The sequence below is a fragment of the Leptonychotes weddellii genome, chromosome 2, assembly GCF_054177405.1.
Source record: "Leptonychotes weddellii isolate Sample4059 chromosome 2, ASM5417740v2, whole genome shotgun sequence".
In the NCBI taxonomy this organism is placed as follows: domain Eukaryota; kingdom Metazoa; phylum Chordata; class Mammalia; order Carnivora; family Phocidae; genus Leptonychotes; species Leptonychotes weddellii.
Genome location: NC_138370.1, coordinates 14261938 through 14278329, shown reverse-complemented (window position 1 = coordinate 14278329; position 16392 = coordinate 14261938). Strand labels below are relative to the sequence as shown.

The following is a 16392-nucleotide window of genomic DNA, read 5'->3' as shown; positions in this document are numbered from 1 at the left end:
CCGGAAGTGTAGGCAGAAAGGAAGCGCAGGTGGATGTGAGAGCAGGGACAAGGAACAGAGAAGTCAATCAGACTACTCAGAATTATTTAATCCTAGGACTAGGCCTAAAAGTGTCTTAGAAGTCTTTTCTGCTTTAAGTGTAGTGATTTTCCCTGGTTCTAGTATTTGGCAACGAAAGCAAACAATTAAAAGTCCATGTTAGGTCATGTTAATATTTCTTAATCACCAAACACACCTAACTCATTAAAATTCGAGTCCTTTGTAATTTCTCATAGCATTTTGTTGGTACTTGATAAATATTTGCAGAATGAGTGAATCCTGTGATTCTGGTTGTTTTTGTTTTTGTTTTTGTTTTTGTTTTCATTTGTGTTTTACTTTGGAAGTAACTTAATATTGAGTGCATGAAAAACTGTAATACTTGATGTAGTGTTCCAAAAACAATAGCAAAGTCTATAATAATGCTGTACAATAGAATTCTCTGTCATGACGAAAATATTATTTCATCGGCCCTGGACAATAGGTAGCCACTACCCACAAGCTGATATTATATACTTGAAATGTAGCCAGTGAGACCAAAATAACTGAATTTTAAATTAATTTAAACAACCACTTGTGGCTAGTATCTACCTATGGTGTAGGAGCATGCAGGTCTGGAGGTTGTTAAAAGTTTTCTGCCCCTCTCACTTTGTTTTTAAAAATAGCTATTTTGATTGATACCATCAATTCTAAATAAGTTCCTTTTGTTTGTGTTTTTTTTCTTTTTTTTTAATGGAAATACTTTGATTTAACTATGATAACTCTAAAGATCAAATTGACTTGCAGAGCAGCATCTGGGAAAAATTTATGTGCCTCATTAATAAGAACTTGTAATATGTGATCAATTTCTAATTTCAACTATTGACGTAAAAGGAGTGAGCCTGTGTACTTGAAATAGTGAAGCATGAGAAGTGTGTCCTCTGCACTGACAGGGTGGCCTCCCAAACCAGTCTTTCTTTTGATTGCCTCCTCCCTCCTCAGGAATCTGGCACCTTCCGGCTGCCCTCTGGTCTGCAGAGGCCCCTAAGGTCCTTTCCCAAAATTCTCTGTCTCCTAGCTTCTCACTGCCCTCTCTCCTCCCTTTTAAATCAAAACGTATCTTGAATTACTTGTGATAACCTCCCTTTTACTCTTCCGATTTTTAGAGATGAGAAAGCTGACACACTGCGAAGGATGGGGAGAGTAAGAAAACGGCTATTGATTGACTACTGTGTGCTTGGCTTGCTAGACACTTCCGATGATGCTCAGTGAAAGCGTTGCCCGCAAGAATGGATGTCTCTCCCTGATAAACACATGGCATTCAATACATTTGTTTTTTAATGAATAAATACACGAATGTATTCTTACCGTGTGAAACAAATACGATTCCTTATCACAGATGAGGAAACTGAAATTTAGGGAAGTTATACGACTTCCTCATACACAATACTCCAACATTTCATCTTCCTTGTGTCCTCACTGTTTAACCCCTTGCCTTGTTTCCTGTGTCCTCAGGGTTTTGCTCTTTACCCTGCCCAGAGAACGACCAGCTAAACAGACCAGAAGATTTACATCAATGGCTGCAAATGTACTGATAGAACCCACTCCTAGCGTCCTCGCCCTTTCCAGGGTTCTCTGAATTTTAATGCCAACCTTATGTGGACAGTGTCAACTCACGGAAATGGCTCCCTGGGAATTTCACGCTATCTCTCCTGATTTTATTTTGGTACTTCAGCGGCATTAAACACACACACACACACACACACACACACTCCACAGTAGATATTTTTCCTGGAGTCTGGACGCTTACATAAAAACGATGCGTTCATTTATAAATTTTATTTCAGGGTTGTTTGCATTTATCTTAGTCTACATTACGAGTAGACGACTGATTTTTGTATTGGCCCCTATCACTAGGGACGATTTTTAAGACCCATTAAAAATTGGCTCCTCCTCCATCTCTTCCCCACACTCCTCGGAACCTTACACGCTTCGGAGTACCGTGTAAAAACAGGCGCTTTTGGAAAGGACTTGAAAATTAAAATATGGCTCTGTGATTTTCAACACAAAGACCACAAACAGCGCTAGAGCACAAGAACTATTTAAAATATATCACATCCAGAAGTTGGAGGGCTACAAAGTACAAGTCGTCCAGGCCAGTCTGCAGAGACTGTTCTTGCTTCCGCTCTGCAAAAACCCGGCAGGCGACACGTCGCGACGAATTTCAGCTGCAGAAGAGGAAGAGCATCACCTGCAGTTCGACGCGTGGGAAACGCTGCGGGAAGGGGCTTGCGAGAAAGAGCACCAGAGAGGTGCGCGCCGCGGCGCTCCGGGGCAGCTCCGGTGCCGAGTGCGAGGAACGCCAGCGCTCGGCGGAGCCGGGGAGACGCCGCACGGTGGAGAGGGATACACGCCTCCGGGTAGACAGCGCTGCGACACTGGGGGCCGCCCCAGCCCCGAGCTCGCTCGCTGCTACTGTCGGGGAGGCGGACCCCGCAGGAGGATCCCGTCCGCGCCGCGGGGCGGGGGGCGAGGCGGGGCGCTGACGTCACCTCCCCTCCCCCACCTTCACCAAGAGGGAGGGAGTGGGGAAAGAGGCAGTGATCCGCCGCAGTTCCCGGTCGCAACTCCAAAACTCAGGGGCTTGCTGCCTGGACATGTCCTGACAAACTTGGCTTCTCCTCGGCCCTATTCCGTAGCCCTCGCGCACTCTCATTTAGCCTCCTCTTAGTGCTCAACTTTCCACCCAGGACGGGAGCCTCCGGAGATGTGGCCACCTGGGTCCGGGCAGCGCGGGCGGATCGCACTCTCGTTGGGGACATGCTGAAGATCGGAGGGAGGCAAAGTTGGTACTTCAGATACGGCTTTTAACAAATATCCAAATTGCTTGGGGATTACGGAGCTGCCGAGGACTTTAAAGCCAGCACCCAAGGACTCGAGTGGCTGGACTGGTGAGTTCTTTGTTTAGTGTAAGCCTTTTGTATTTAAGTTTAAACGTAAATGAAATTACATGGGGTGTTTGACCCTGAGCTAGTGCGGGGAAGCGTGTGCATCCTACAGGCTCTCTGCCTGGCGAGCCGCACACCCCTCTGGTTGTACATGGCTCGGGAATGGAAAGATCAGTCTGCACAGGTTTTGGAATTCATAAAATACATACATAGCACTGTTCAAAAGAACTTGAAAAGCTATGCTGTTTGTGCGTTATTTTGAATGTAACTTATTATAGAAATGGTGCCCAGGGAGGGCGCAACTCGGGGCCGCGCGATCTGCAGTGGCGCAGCGCCCTCTAGTCCGGACACCCGGCAAGGCGCGCGATCCCTGCTGGGTTCCGCGCGCGGACAGAGAACTTGGACCTTCCGGGCGCTCCTGGGACGTGGGCGTGAGCTCGCAGCCTTCACTTACCACCCACTCCGGCCCATTCGCTATCTAATTTTCAAATACTAGCTTGGGTGGACTGGTTGGAGAGGCGGTGCTGGAGGAAAGCGTTTTTGTTTTCAGGAACCGTCCCCTATTCCCCTAATTTCCAAAAGCCTTTGGGGACAGGGTTAGGGAGGGCCAACAATCGAAAGGACAAACGTGGAGCTTGAACTACATTTCTCTTGTGAAGGTAATTCGATGGTAGCAAAGAGGCATCGGTATTTCGTTTCGTTAGGGCTAAAGGAGTAGAAAAACGTAGCAGCGCCAGAGTCTGAAATCTCCATCTCTGGCTCTCGGCTGTTCCTGTGGCGAAAAAGTGCAACTTCTTCCAGGCAATTAGGTTTCGCAGTGAGCCTGGAAAATCGGGATTCCCAAACATGTTTTAGTTCGAGTGAGGGTTTTTATTTATTAATGAATGGTAATTTTCTTCAGGAATTTTTTTTTTTTTTGTGCCATTTAAGACATCTTGTGATTTTATGTTACGGGATGATGTCTTTTTACTTTTTACTGTTCTTCTTTCCCCTCCAACTCTCCCTCCCTCCCCCAGCAAACCGTTGGCGTCTGCGATTTGTTGAGTTAGAATTCGGCAAGGGGCGCAAACCGGTAGAGCTTGGAGATCAGGTCACCTATTTTCGAGGTGTTCCAAGTATAAAATTGACCTGTAACTCCAGGAGCACTTTGCGCATTTATGGCCATGGCCAAGTGTTTGGATGATGGTGTTTGCTGGGTGTGTGAATTTATCTGTATTCCAAATCATGCGCAGGGAATACACCACATACTCTTGGTGCCACGAATCAGCACATTCATTCTGCAGGCATTATTTTTCCTTCGCAGCCATAACCTGCTAGACACCTTTATTTTTTCAAACACCTTCTTTAGGATGGTTTAAGAAGACACTGCATTAACTTTGAACCAAGGAATTTCTCTCTTTAACCCTAGACTCCCTCGCCCGCATCTGCCTCGCAGTTCCCCCTGCAGCCCCCTCCACCGGTTCCGGGGAAATCAGATCTCTTTGTCCTCGCAGTGTTAAATGTTCGAGTCCCACAAACTTTCCGAGGTCATGTCCGCCCTCTTGTCTGGGTTGTTTTCCAATGCCCAGGAGCACTCCGGGCTTAGGCCGAGGCTCAGCTGTGCGGAGCCCGCGTCTGGAGATTTGCCGGCGCTGAGGATGGGCTCAGAGCCCCCGGACCCGGGACTGCGCGCTCGGGCGTGGGAGGACGGGGGGGGGGGGGGGCTTCCCGGAGTGGGGCGTCCAGACGCCCGGGGCTTCCCCTTCTCCCTAGGGAACTTGTAGTTTCACGTTAGACTCGGTTCACAGATTGTGGGGTGGACTTGCCGGCTGGCAAAGCGCACGAGGCGGCACAGCAGCCTATTGTCCCGCAGACGTGGGAGTCTGGGGTGGCCGCCGGAAGAGGCCGGTATTGGGGTTCGTAACCAGGGTCGGGGAGGTTATGGGGTTTAACTACCTCTGCACAGTGAAGAGGCGGAGGAAGCGCTTTCATTTTCCCTGGATCTTCATGTAGACTGAAGAAGGAAGTAGATTCGATCTAACCGCATTCCTTTTGAGACCTTTTGGAAGATTTTTTTCCACCGAGCAATTGCAGACCCAGAACAGAGGCTTTCAAATGCAGATTTAGGAATTCCTTGAAGGTTCTAGAGAATCTAAAGGGAGCCGGGGGAAGCTTTAGTAGCCTTAGCTGGCTTTTTTTTTTCTTTTTCAAAGCTAAACTGTTTCCCCTTTCTTAGCAGGAAACATTCCATACTAATTCCCTGCACAAATCTGTGTACTAGCCGTAACTAACAGCCGCACTACAGCAAGCCCCACACTGTTCCTCGGAGTGTCGCAAGATCACCCTGGACACTCGCTTTTCTCCTCGGGAGGAGTTGGCGGCTGTAGCGGCAGGGGATCACTGACCCGTGGCGGGGAGTCGTTGCCCCGGACCCGCGAGCTCAGTCTGGCCGCTAGGGAAAGTCAGATCGAGTTTCCGCGCGGGAGAAACGAGCGCCGGCGCTCGCGGGCGTGGCTGCGGGCGGAGGGATATATTCCGCGCCGGGCGCGTGAGGCGCCGCTCCCGAGCCGGGCGGCTTCGGAGCGGGGCGCGCGGACGGCGAGCAGCGGCCTCGGAGCGGGGTGCGCGGAGAGCGAGGGAGGGCCGTAGACACCATGCGGACCCGCCGGCCCAGTGAGGCCCCCTGAGGACCCGGCCCCCACTCGGGGGCGCGCTGAGGCGACGAGGCGCGCGTCCTCGAGAGCGCCGCGGCCGCTTGGGGCCAACTTTTCTGTAAGTTTGCTAGAAACGAAGTTGGGGCTGGAGGGCGGGTGAACGAGGGGCGCAGCGAGGCGCCGGGGCTGCCAGTGCGCGGCCGGGGCTGGTGCGGTCTATGCCCGGGAGGCATGCAGTTCGCTGTTTCGGGGTGGCGGACTTTGGGCTGCACTGGTGCGCTTCCCTCGCTGTCCAGCCCAGGACCGCGCTCCCGCGGGGGCTCTGGAAAATGGGATGCAAGCAAGCTCCGCTGGAAGGTGGTATAGTGCGGCGGCGCCTGCCCACTTGAAAAGCTCGGGACGGGCTCGGGATTCGGACGGCTCGGGGAGGACGCGGGGGCGGAGGCGTGGGAGGGGGTAATTTGCAACGTGAACCGAATGGTAATTTTCGAGCCGGGTGCAGGCTGCGGCGGCGGCCTGGGCTGCAAGGGTCTGGTCCTGGAGCCATTGCTGGAAATCAAAGCGGCGGCCGTGGCGCGGGGCTACGGGGCGGCCGGAGGGCGAGGACTTCCGCTGCGCCCGGGAGCTTGGAAACTTCACCGCCGCGCCCCGCTCGCTGTCCCCGGTAACTCTCGTGCCTGCTAATGACTTAACTGATCTCGCCCCTAGGTTAATTCTTCCAATTTATGAGAGAGTCCCAGCGTAGGTGAGATGAAAGAGGCCAGTAGCCAAAGAGATGAGATCTTTGAAATGGAGTCCCAGAGTTCTCTTAGATGTTTTGTGCCCCGAGGGAGCGCTGCTCTGAGGGTTAAGTACTAACTGGTTGAATGTAGATAGAATAGGTGCGATTGATAAATTGCGGGGCTAAACTTTTATTAGTTTTTTTTTTCTAGAAGAGAAACTTGTAAGGCCTTTTTTTTTTTTTAAAGAAAGGGAATTTCATTCTTCACTGCTTTTTCTTACAGTGCTTTCTTCCAGGAAGCTAACTTTTTGTTGTCTCCGTGAGATTTTTTGTTCCCACTGATGTGAATTGCAGAACATTGAAAACAAGGACGCAATTGTATGCAAAAAGTAAACTCTATTTTTTATGCACTTAAGTTTTTTTTTTTTTTTTTTGCATGTGTTTTAACTACGGTTTCATTAAGTGTCTTTTGTTAAACAACTCTGATGCTTGGTAGATTTTATTTTCATTTTTTACCGGATATGTATAGTGAGTATTAAAATCGGGAAAAAAATTAAAAGGCATATGATCTTCATTTTTTATCTTTAATAAAGGCAGTTTTTTTTTTTTTTTTAAATGCAGCTTCTTAAGGCTTTGTATGTTCGGACTCGGGTTTCAATAGTTGGAGGTATCTGCACGTGTTAAAAGTAGGCTATGGTAGTATTTTTTCATATTCTTAGAGTTGTGGTTGTTACCCAACATGTCCAGTTGTTAGTTATTCATGAAAATGTGTTTCTGCAGTTGTATAGATTAGTATATATAAAATATATGATATTTGGCTTTGAGTTTTAAAAGAAGAGCTCTGGTTCCACAATTAGAATTATTATTCCTCCTTATTGTAGTATTAAACTTCAAGATGGATTTAAAAATACTTGAAGCATTACATAATTTTTTAAAAAAACAATTGATATAACTCTAAGTTAAGCCAAACATGGCATTTAATAAGCTCAGCATAAGGTTGGATTTCAATAAAGTGTGCATTTGTGTACCCATTTCTTGAAAAAGGAATATCTTAAATGAGCCAGATTCTTTTGTAACTCTGAAAGGAAGCAAGATTGTTAGAGGACTTAATAAAAGCATTCAGGCCACCTGTATATTCCTTGTATCTTTTAATTAGTTACTAAAGTCCCTGCAGTGGGTTATCATCACGTTAATAGATCATTTAGTCCATGTGTGGACAAGTGCCAAAAGGGGAATCTGAAAATTATGCGTAAACTGTTTTCGGTCCCTAGCTCCCCTGCCTCTCTAGTGTGTATGTCTGTAGACTTAGCTCTTGAGCCACCTCTGAAGCAGTTATTTGAATGTTAGAGGTGAAAGGGATCTTACCGGTTATTTTAACCTCCCTATCAAGTTGGCCACCACCTGTTTTCCACCGAAGTTTGGCTGATTTTACATAGACTCAGTAAACTGAAACAAATTAGTGCATTGTTGCATTAAATGTTGTCTCAGTGGCCTAATTTGTGGCCTAAAGGACCTGACTTAATAGCAGGAAGCCATAAGGCAAGGTGTCTGTTTAATCTTTATGAGTGGGAAATTGCAGTAGGTAAGCTTTCTTTTGACCAAATTATATAGATGATGAAGCCAAAGTATTTTTTTTTTTTTTTGGTCTCACTTAATTGGTCAATTTGCAAGTGTTAGGTTATCCTTAGGCACTGGAAAGGAGTTTTTGAAATGAGTGATCTAGGTCATTCATTTAAGATCCATACGTTGCCATTTTGTCTTCTGATTTCAAAATGTAGTCCATCAGATGAAGAATCTGTGTATTTCACATTTTAAACTTTTTTGAAAACTTAACCTTTCTTTAAGCCCCAGATTTAAATATATTGCCAAAATTCTTGCTTAATCCCAAAGGCTCATTATATGTGTGGATATATATTTATAATTGTCTTTTTTACAAGGTATTTAGGAAAATCAGGCAATATTTAATCGTTATCCTTCATAGACTATTCGAACAGAGAGCTTCCATAAGCTCTGCATCGCAGAAACTGATCTGGCATCTCCTGTAGCCAATTTGGAAGCATTTTGAGGTGGGTGGTGACCTCTTTCTCAGCTGCTAGAAATCAGAGCTATCTCTAGGGTAGCCATCTGCACTGTTGTAACTGGCCTGGTGGTTGCACCTGGATTTTCTGTTAATTTCAGAAGGATGGGTATATATTTTCCCATGTTATCCCTCCTTCCCTTCCCTCCCCTCCTGGAGTCCTGCCTCCCATTCTTCATGCATTCATGAACTCAGCAACTGTGGATCTCCTCTGTGTCGAATATTGGGCCAGACACAGGATACAGGGTGAAGAGATCACATTTCCTGCCCTCATGGAGCTTACAGTCCAGTGGGGGAGAAGGACAAATAAGCAATCGGTTATATCCAGCATGATAAGAGCAGAGTAGTTCATCCTAGCACCTTGGTGAGCTGGGTAGGGGCGGGGAGGTGGATATTAGGCTGAGCTCTGAGGGAAGAGTGAATCAGAAGGGAATAATTCAAGGACAGGAAATGACATGTGTAAAACAAATTGTAGAAACCTTAGTTGTGACATGATTTGTGGCATGCTGAAGCATACCATGTTATCGTTAGGAAAAGGGTTGGTTGGTTTATTATAAATGCCTCTTCGATCCCGTTTTTACATGACTTAAGAATTTTTTTTTTTTTTTTTTTGGTGCAAGTAGAATGTAGAAAATCCATGACCTGGGCTTACATTGGTTTATAGAGAGGGAGGGTAGTTTTTGGGGGGCGGGTGTTAAGGAGGGAAGGAAAGAAAGAAATGTAGAAGACAGAGGTGACAATAACTAAATGTGAGGAGTGAAGGGCAGGAAAAACAATGTTTAGTTTATCTTTTATAAGAAGGCAGGGGATGGAGATCTTGCAAGTTTAGAACCCTCACCACTAGGTGGTGTCATCTGCTCCGGACAGCTTGGTTGTTCCAGCCTGTGGAAGTATGCCTTTTTCGTTTGAAATAGAAAGTAAATTAATTAGAGATTCAGTTAGTAAAGTAGGTAGAGGTAAAATTATCAGAGGTCTTTGATACAGGGCTAAGAAGAGTGTATTTAATAAGCAGGCTAGGGGGAAATACTGAATATGTGCAAACCAGGAACTAATGTCGCAAAGAAGTTTTTGTGAGATTAATGTGATTGCCCAGCGTTGACAGGCTAGGTTAGTAAGGGGGCCAGAAAGCGGGAATACTGGAAAGCTAGGATATTCTGTGCCTGAGCAAATACAAATAAGAACTAGGTGGCAGCAGCTGAAACGGAAAGGGAGCAATTTTGAGAAATTGAGCAGAAACAAATGTCCAGTCTCGATAACTTTAGGTATGGAGGTTTGGTAGTTAGAAATAAAAGATCAGCTTGTGTGTGAGAGAGGGAAGTGGTGGGGGCAGCGTGGGGAGGAGAGAAGTGTCTCCCTGGAGGGAGGAAGCTGTAAAGATTTTAGTACAGTCTCCAGCTTTCCAAATAAAGAAATGGAATCCAAGGATTAGGTAACTTCCTTGAATCCACGCACTTGGTTAGGGCTCAAAGCCTGGGCAAGATCACAGTTTTTATGTCTGCCAGTCCCTTTTTTCTTATTTGATTTCTTAGGTCGCAAGCCTGAGTGATTTGTGACTTGGGCAGTGGTGAAACCTCACTGGCCTAGAAATGTGCAATGGAATAATAGAGTGGAATGGCTGGTATTTTGCAATTGGGAGTGGGTGAAAGGCTGGGTCCCAGAGATCTGATGGTAATCTCAGGAGGGGTGTTCCCGCTCTTGAGGGAGGTTAAGGCTGGAATGTGGGATTCCAAAGTGATCCTTTACAGCCAGGGTGTAGTGGGTGAGGTCTTTAGGGATGATACCTTGTGCATGTGTAAAAAGAGTCGGAAGACAGAAGTCTGTGATGACAAACTTGAAGGCGAAAGAGTGTTGAAGAGAATGAGGAAAACTTAGTGTCATTCATCGTTTGACGTGTCGTGGATTGCCATGTTTTAGGCAGTCTGTGACACGTAAAGGACACAGTGGTATTGGGGAGGGTGTGGGTAGTGTGACATTGAGTCGGAGTGCTGAGAAAAGGGCATCTGATTTGACATTGGCTTTGGCTTGTGACACCGGGAGAAGCTGTTTGTGAGGCCCTGGAGAGCCCTTGAGGGGAGAAATGGCCTCTTGACAGGAGGCAGAAGTCAAGGTAGCCCTGAGCAGGTACGTTTTTAAAAACTTTGCCTGAACAAGAAAGAGAAACCTAAGATGTGAGTTTGAAGGAAGTGAAGGTTTGAAGTTTATTTTCAAATAGGGACAAACTGTGTGTGTGTGTGTGTGTGTGTGTGTGTGTGTGTGTGTGTGTGTGTGTGTAGACTCTGTGAAAGGGGCTTGTTGAGAAGGGGTCATTTGAGTGATGCTTGAGAGGGAAGAGCATCAGAAGAGGCAGAATTTTATGGCCTCACAGGGTGTCTTTATTTTTAGCTAGGGTGGGTCCCATCTCTTCTGAGAGGTGGGAAGAAGGGAGAATAGGGGAAGAGAGCATTTTTTTTTTTTATTTTATTTTTAAAGATTTTATTTCTTTATTTGACAGAGAGAGAGACACAGAAAGGGAACACAAGCAGGGGGAATGGGAGAGGGAGAAGCAGGCTTCCCGCGGAGCAGGGAGCCCGATGCGGGGCTCGATCCCAGGACCCTGGGATCATGATCTGAGCGAAGGCAGATGCTTAATGACTGAGCCACCCAGGCGCCCCGGGAAGAGAGCATTTTAAGGAGAGGAAGAGGAGGGAATCTCTCCCTGGTGACTTTGCATTTTCTTACTGTATAGGGAACCGTTCACATTCCTGATCCATTATTTAGTGAAATACCTGTACGTTCACTTGAAAATAACTATAATCCTAATTTGGCCAGGAGTAAAACTTTACTAATTTGGGAGTGGAGGAAGTGGCCAGTATTAATTACTGGCTACCCTGCCAAGGTGACATTTAAGTGATTTCTGTTTGCAGAGAAAAATACATTAGGTGAGATGATCTTAAATCACGGGGTGAACTGTGTTTTGGGAGCTTCTCGGTGAGCACCGTTTGCCCTGGAGCGTGGGTGAGGAGAAAGTGGTTGGAGGGTGAGTAACGGGTAGTGGTCATGTCTTGTCTGGAAAAAGGAGAGAGAGAAGTGAATAGCGAGGCATCCCTAGCCCATCCGGAAATGTATATGCCGCAGGTGTTCTCCTGGCTTGTCTTTTATGTCACAGTAGCTCAGAACAGCCAGAGACCATCCTCTTAGGAGACCCACAGACATGTTTTATAGATTCATACAGAAGGCGAATTACATAGCAGATTTTATATGGAGGCTACTTAAAAATTAAAAGGTCTCCTTAGCTTAAGGTTTTAAGTACTGGAAAAGAGTTCTCAGGTGCTGAGGGGAGAGACGTGGAGTTCTCACTTGTCAGTATTAGTAGTTTGGAGACCACTCGCAGTTAGATTGGAATCGGTTGTTGATCATTTGAAGGCAATATTTAAATCAAGTCATTGCTAGAGTAATCAGACGTAGTGCAGCTGCAATCAGAACTAACAACATGCAGAATTACCAGAAGCAGCTAAGTGATATATATACCAAGCCTGATAAGGCTGCTTTTCCATTCTGGATTCAAAGCTGGGCCCTCCACCCCTATTTTTACTGACAGACGTCTTAACATGGCTTTAAAAAAGATCTGGTATGCACCCAGAAAATAAAGACCCACCCATTAATTTTTCAGTGTAACAATGAAAACTTTTATTTATTTTTTAAAGATTTTATTTATTTATTTGACAGAGAGAGACACAGCGAGAGAGGGAACACAAGCAGGGGGAGTGGGAGAGGGAGAAGTAGGCTTCCCGCGGAGCAGGGAGCCTGATGCGAGGCTCGATCCCAGGACGCTGGGATCATGATCTGAGCCGAAGGCAGACGCTTAACGACTGAGCCACCCAGGCGCCCCACAATGAAAACTTTTAAAAGTCCTGTGCTTGGCTATTATAATTTATTAGGAAAGTGATTTTTTTTTTTTCCTCTTGTCAGTGTTATGAAGCTGCGAATTGGTCATAGCTGAATAACAGACTTCCTTAGTTAGGACACAATCTTTTTTTCTGACTCTTATTAAATGATTTTAGAGGCCATTAAATATTTATTTAATGTACTATATTTTTAATAAACAAGAGTCAGGTACATTTCGTGTTGTTTTCTTTAACAACTTTGGGACATTTTTCTTTGAAAATGTGGGTATCTTCCATGCAGTTTAGACCTCTTCAAAAATACTTTAAAAACCTGACACTATTCAAACTGAACATCAAGCTCTGAATTTCGGTAATAGTTCAGCTCAGTGATGCTCTTACTGCTACTGATACAAAATGGGAGTATGTGGGAGAGCACGCTGAGGGAGAACACAGTTCTTCGTGTGAATATTTTTGTGTATTTTTGTCATCACGCGCGGAATTGATACTGTTTCCCTATGCCGTGGAGGACTCACAGGCTGTTAAGAATTGGGACCTCTAAAAAATAAATGTACAATATTTAATAGAATTTATGCTTGTGTAATGCTGCACCCCACCTAATCCTGTCTCGGGAGCAGTTGAAACGTTTCTGAATCTTCAGCTTTAGATCTAAGTATTTGAATTGATGCAGTTATGTTCTCAGTGCCGGGGCTGGGGCTGTGTTCTGTTTTGTGAAGAATGCGCGGTCACGGTCATTGACTTGGAATACTTGACATGAAGGTCTCCCTAATGAAGAAATATGAGCATCTTAATACCTGATTACTACTAGAAAAGTTATTTTTCTCTCTTATTTATGGATTTTCAGAAATCTATGCTAAAGATATTTCAGCTTTGGACTTGAGGCCCTTTTCTGTGAGGGCTGAACTAAGTAAACACTCCTGGTTTTCACTTTGGAAAATGCATAGAAGAAATCCTAACTTACTGTGAGTTCAAGGAGTATGATCACCTTCTAAATATCAAAGTGTAGCCTTCAGCTAAAATCATTTTAATTTTCATAAGCCTGAAGTCTAGGTAATGTACTTTTCAGATGAAATGGTGTTAGTACCTTTTTGGGGTTTTTCCTTACCCCCTTCAACCTTACGGTTTATTTAGCATAGAGGAACAACCACCGTTTCTTGGATCGTGGCATTTTATAGCAGAACCTGAGTTCACAGTTCTGGGGTGTGTTACTAAAGGTTAACAATATCTCCTGCTTAAAAGTGGATTTTTTCCCCCCGCTGATCAAAAGGATTGCCTTTAACAATTGATTCTGTCACAGCGGCATTCTGTCAGCCAGGTTGTCAAGAGTCAGTTCCGGGGTCGGAAAGGTTTCTGTGATGAGTGTGGTCCAGCAGGTGTCCTCCAGCTTTGAGGCGTCCCTGAGAAGAACTGGCGGGGGGGTTGAGGAGGGTGGTCCAGGCGTGGGAACGGGGCTGTGAGAGAGGAGTGGCGCGGGCGGAGCCCGTGGTCCTGCCGAGTGGCCGAGCTGTGGTGGGGAGAGAACAGATGCAGTAAGGGGGGATGTGTTGGGTCTCCCCTTGGGCGGGGTTCACCGGCTGAGAGGGCATCCAGGGCCAGCCAGCAGTGTGTGAGGCAGCACAGGACCAGCCAGTATTTATGGGTCATTTCCACGTTCCACGTTAGGCTTCGGCGACTCAAAGATTGTTGGACCTATCCTGCCTTTACCACGCCACCATTTTCCGCTTCTACATCAATGACCGTGTCCGGTCTCTGGTGCTGGTTCTTCTCCTCCTCTGTCCTCCAAATCTTGGGGAGCATCAGGGCTTGGTTTTCTTCTCTTCCCTCTATGTGCTCTCTCCCTGGGTCTTCTGATTCAGTTTTGTGGCTTTAAATAGCATCTTCTGTATTTTCGGGCAACTCTCAAATTTGTGTCTCCACGCTGGACCTCTCCCACCCATCTCCCTGCCCACTTGAAATCATTACTTGGGTAACAGTGGGCATTTCCACCTCAGCTTTCCCGAACTGATCTCCTGATCCTAATCTCTAGATTCTGTTCCTCTCGGAGTGCCTGGCAGCTCCTTTCTCCATGCTCAGTACCCAGTCCTTGGAATCTTGATACCTGTCTCCTTTCTCCCCTCTCTCTCTCTCCTCTTGCTCCTTCCCCTCCCCTCGCTGCCCCTCCAATTTATCCAGAATTTGACTGCCTCTCCCCACCTCCAGCACTAGCATTTCTGGGCTAAGCCACCAAGGCCTGTCACCTCTATTAGTGCAATAGCCTTCTAACTGGTTAGTAACAGTGTGTGAGTACTAGTTCACTAGCTGTGACGAGTGTGCCATAATAATGTGAGATGTTAGCAACAGGGGAAACTATCTTCATAACTTTTCTGTAAATCTAAAATGCTTCTAAAATTAATTTATAGAAAAGAAATCTCCCTTACTGCTACCCCCCCCCCCCCCGATGCCCTAGCCACAGTGGTCTCTGCTGTTTCTCTAACTCCTGCTGCTTCTCTACTGGAGGTGATTTTGAGCCCCAGGGAACATTGGCAATATCTGGAAACTTTTTTTGGGTGGGGGGAGTGTGGAGTGAGATAGAGGAGATGCAACAGGCTTTTAGTTGGGTAGAGACCAGGATAATACTGAACATCCTAAAATGCATCCTAGGCCTTTTGAATTTAGGGTTTTCTCTTTCCCTTCAGATTCCTGACCATAGTCCCTTGCCCTTCTTTATTTTTCTCCTTACTGCCTCATCATCAGCGTGTGATACACTCTTTCTTCGCTTCTCACCAGGAAACATGTCTTCCATGAGGATTTGTTGCTAGTTTGGCTCACTTTTATATCTCCAGCGTCTACAACTATTCCTAGCACATAGCAGGGGTTCATTAAATACTCATTGAATGAATCAAATAATTGAGCGAGGGGAGTGAATGACTGATACAGATACTGTGCACCTATGCTAAAAAATTCAGATAGGAAAGTGAAAATGAAGCGTGAACATTCCCCCAGCTGCCTGTTCTCCAGAAGTTATCACTGTTGACAGTTTATTTTTTTATCCATCCAGAATTTTTCTGTTCATTTCTCAGCACATTCGTGTCCTGTGCACATAATTCATCTCCCGTCCCTTTTTACAAACATAAATGGGATCAGTTTCGTTTTGCCAGTTAACCTATCTGGATGATCTTCACATAGCAACATGTAGAGTGCTGTCTTATTCTTTTTAATGGCTACATAATATTTTATATGTAGAATTAAGCAAAAATAGTTTAATTGGTTGCAGTAGAATCCGGGGATAATACTTTGTTGTAAAGTAGATAGCAGTAATAAATCCTGTAAAACAATAGACTGTGCTTGTTTAACAGCTTTTTAAGTGTTTTTAAAAGTATTTTCTCTATGTGTGTGTATATACACACACACATACATATATATACATATGTATTATTCCTAGTTTGTAAATGCCTCAGGATCAGGAAATAGTCTTTAGTTCCACGTACCTTACATGGTAGCAGATTCTCAATACCTGTAGGTTGAAGTTTTCCCTTGTTTTGATAAAATTATTGGGTCATTACATAATTAAAACTTCCCTGAATATTAGAACTGTGGACCAAATGAAGAGATTGTTTGGGGAGAAAACCATTTTCTTATTTTATTTAAATGATGTTTGTTCTCCTGGAAGCCAAAAATCTGTGTAAATCTCCTGACTTTATCCGCTGAGGATATGGCATGATGGCCAAAGAACCAAGTAGGGTGCGCAACTGCAGCGTAATTCAGTGTCGGTCAGGCTTCTTATTGCTTTGCGCACAGCAGTGCTTCTCTCCTTTCTCCCCTCATAAAATGACTACTGGGCCAGTGTTGGCAGTGACTCAGTTAGGATACTGTAAATTAATGCCGCTGTGCTAATTTCAGCTGACCTTTAAACCAACCCTCCAGTCTCCTGCTGCTTTCACCTTTGGGTGGGACTCCCATCCCGTGAATCTTCATCTGAGAGTTACTTTGCCAAGGTGCGGTGCTGTCCTTTACTGAGTACTGGGATGTTTTGTGAGGCTCCGTTGACTTGCAGGGTGAATTTGTTGGCATGGAGAGGAACAGTTGGTCTGAAGAAATTGTCCTGCTCACCTGGTAGGCCAGCCCAGTGGCCTGCCTT

The 16392-nt window shown here is 45.5% G+C and overlaps 1 protein-coding gene across 4 annotated transcripts in view; it reads left to right on the top strand.

Annotated features, from left to right (window-relative positions):
• Window positions 1-2585: 2585 nt before the first annotated feature.
• Window positions 2586-16392, top strand: part of FAT1 (FAT atypical cadherin 1) — a 127581-nt gene continuing 113774 nt past the window's right edge. For 3 of the 4 annotated variants that reach the window (XR_014141090.1, XM_081807811.1, XM_081807793.1), the window contains exon 1: window positions 2586-2966. The gene's annotated coding sequence lies outside the window, so the exon portion shown is untranslated. Of the gene's footprint in view, window positions 2967-5530; window positions 5715-16392 lie in introns of those variants that run through there. The other variant, XM_081807803.1, reaches the window with a different exon arrangement.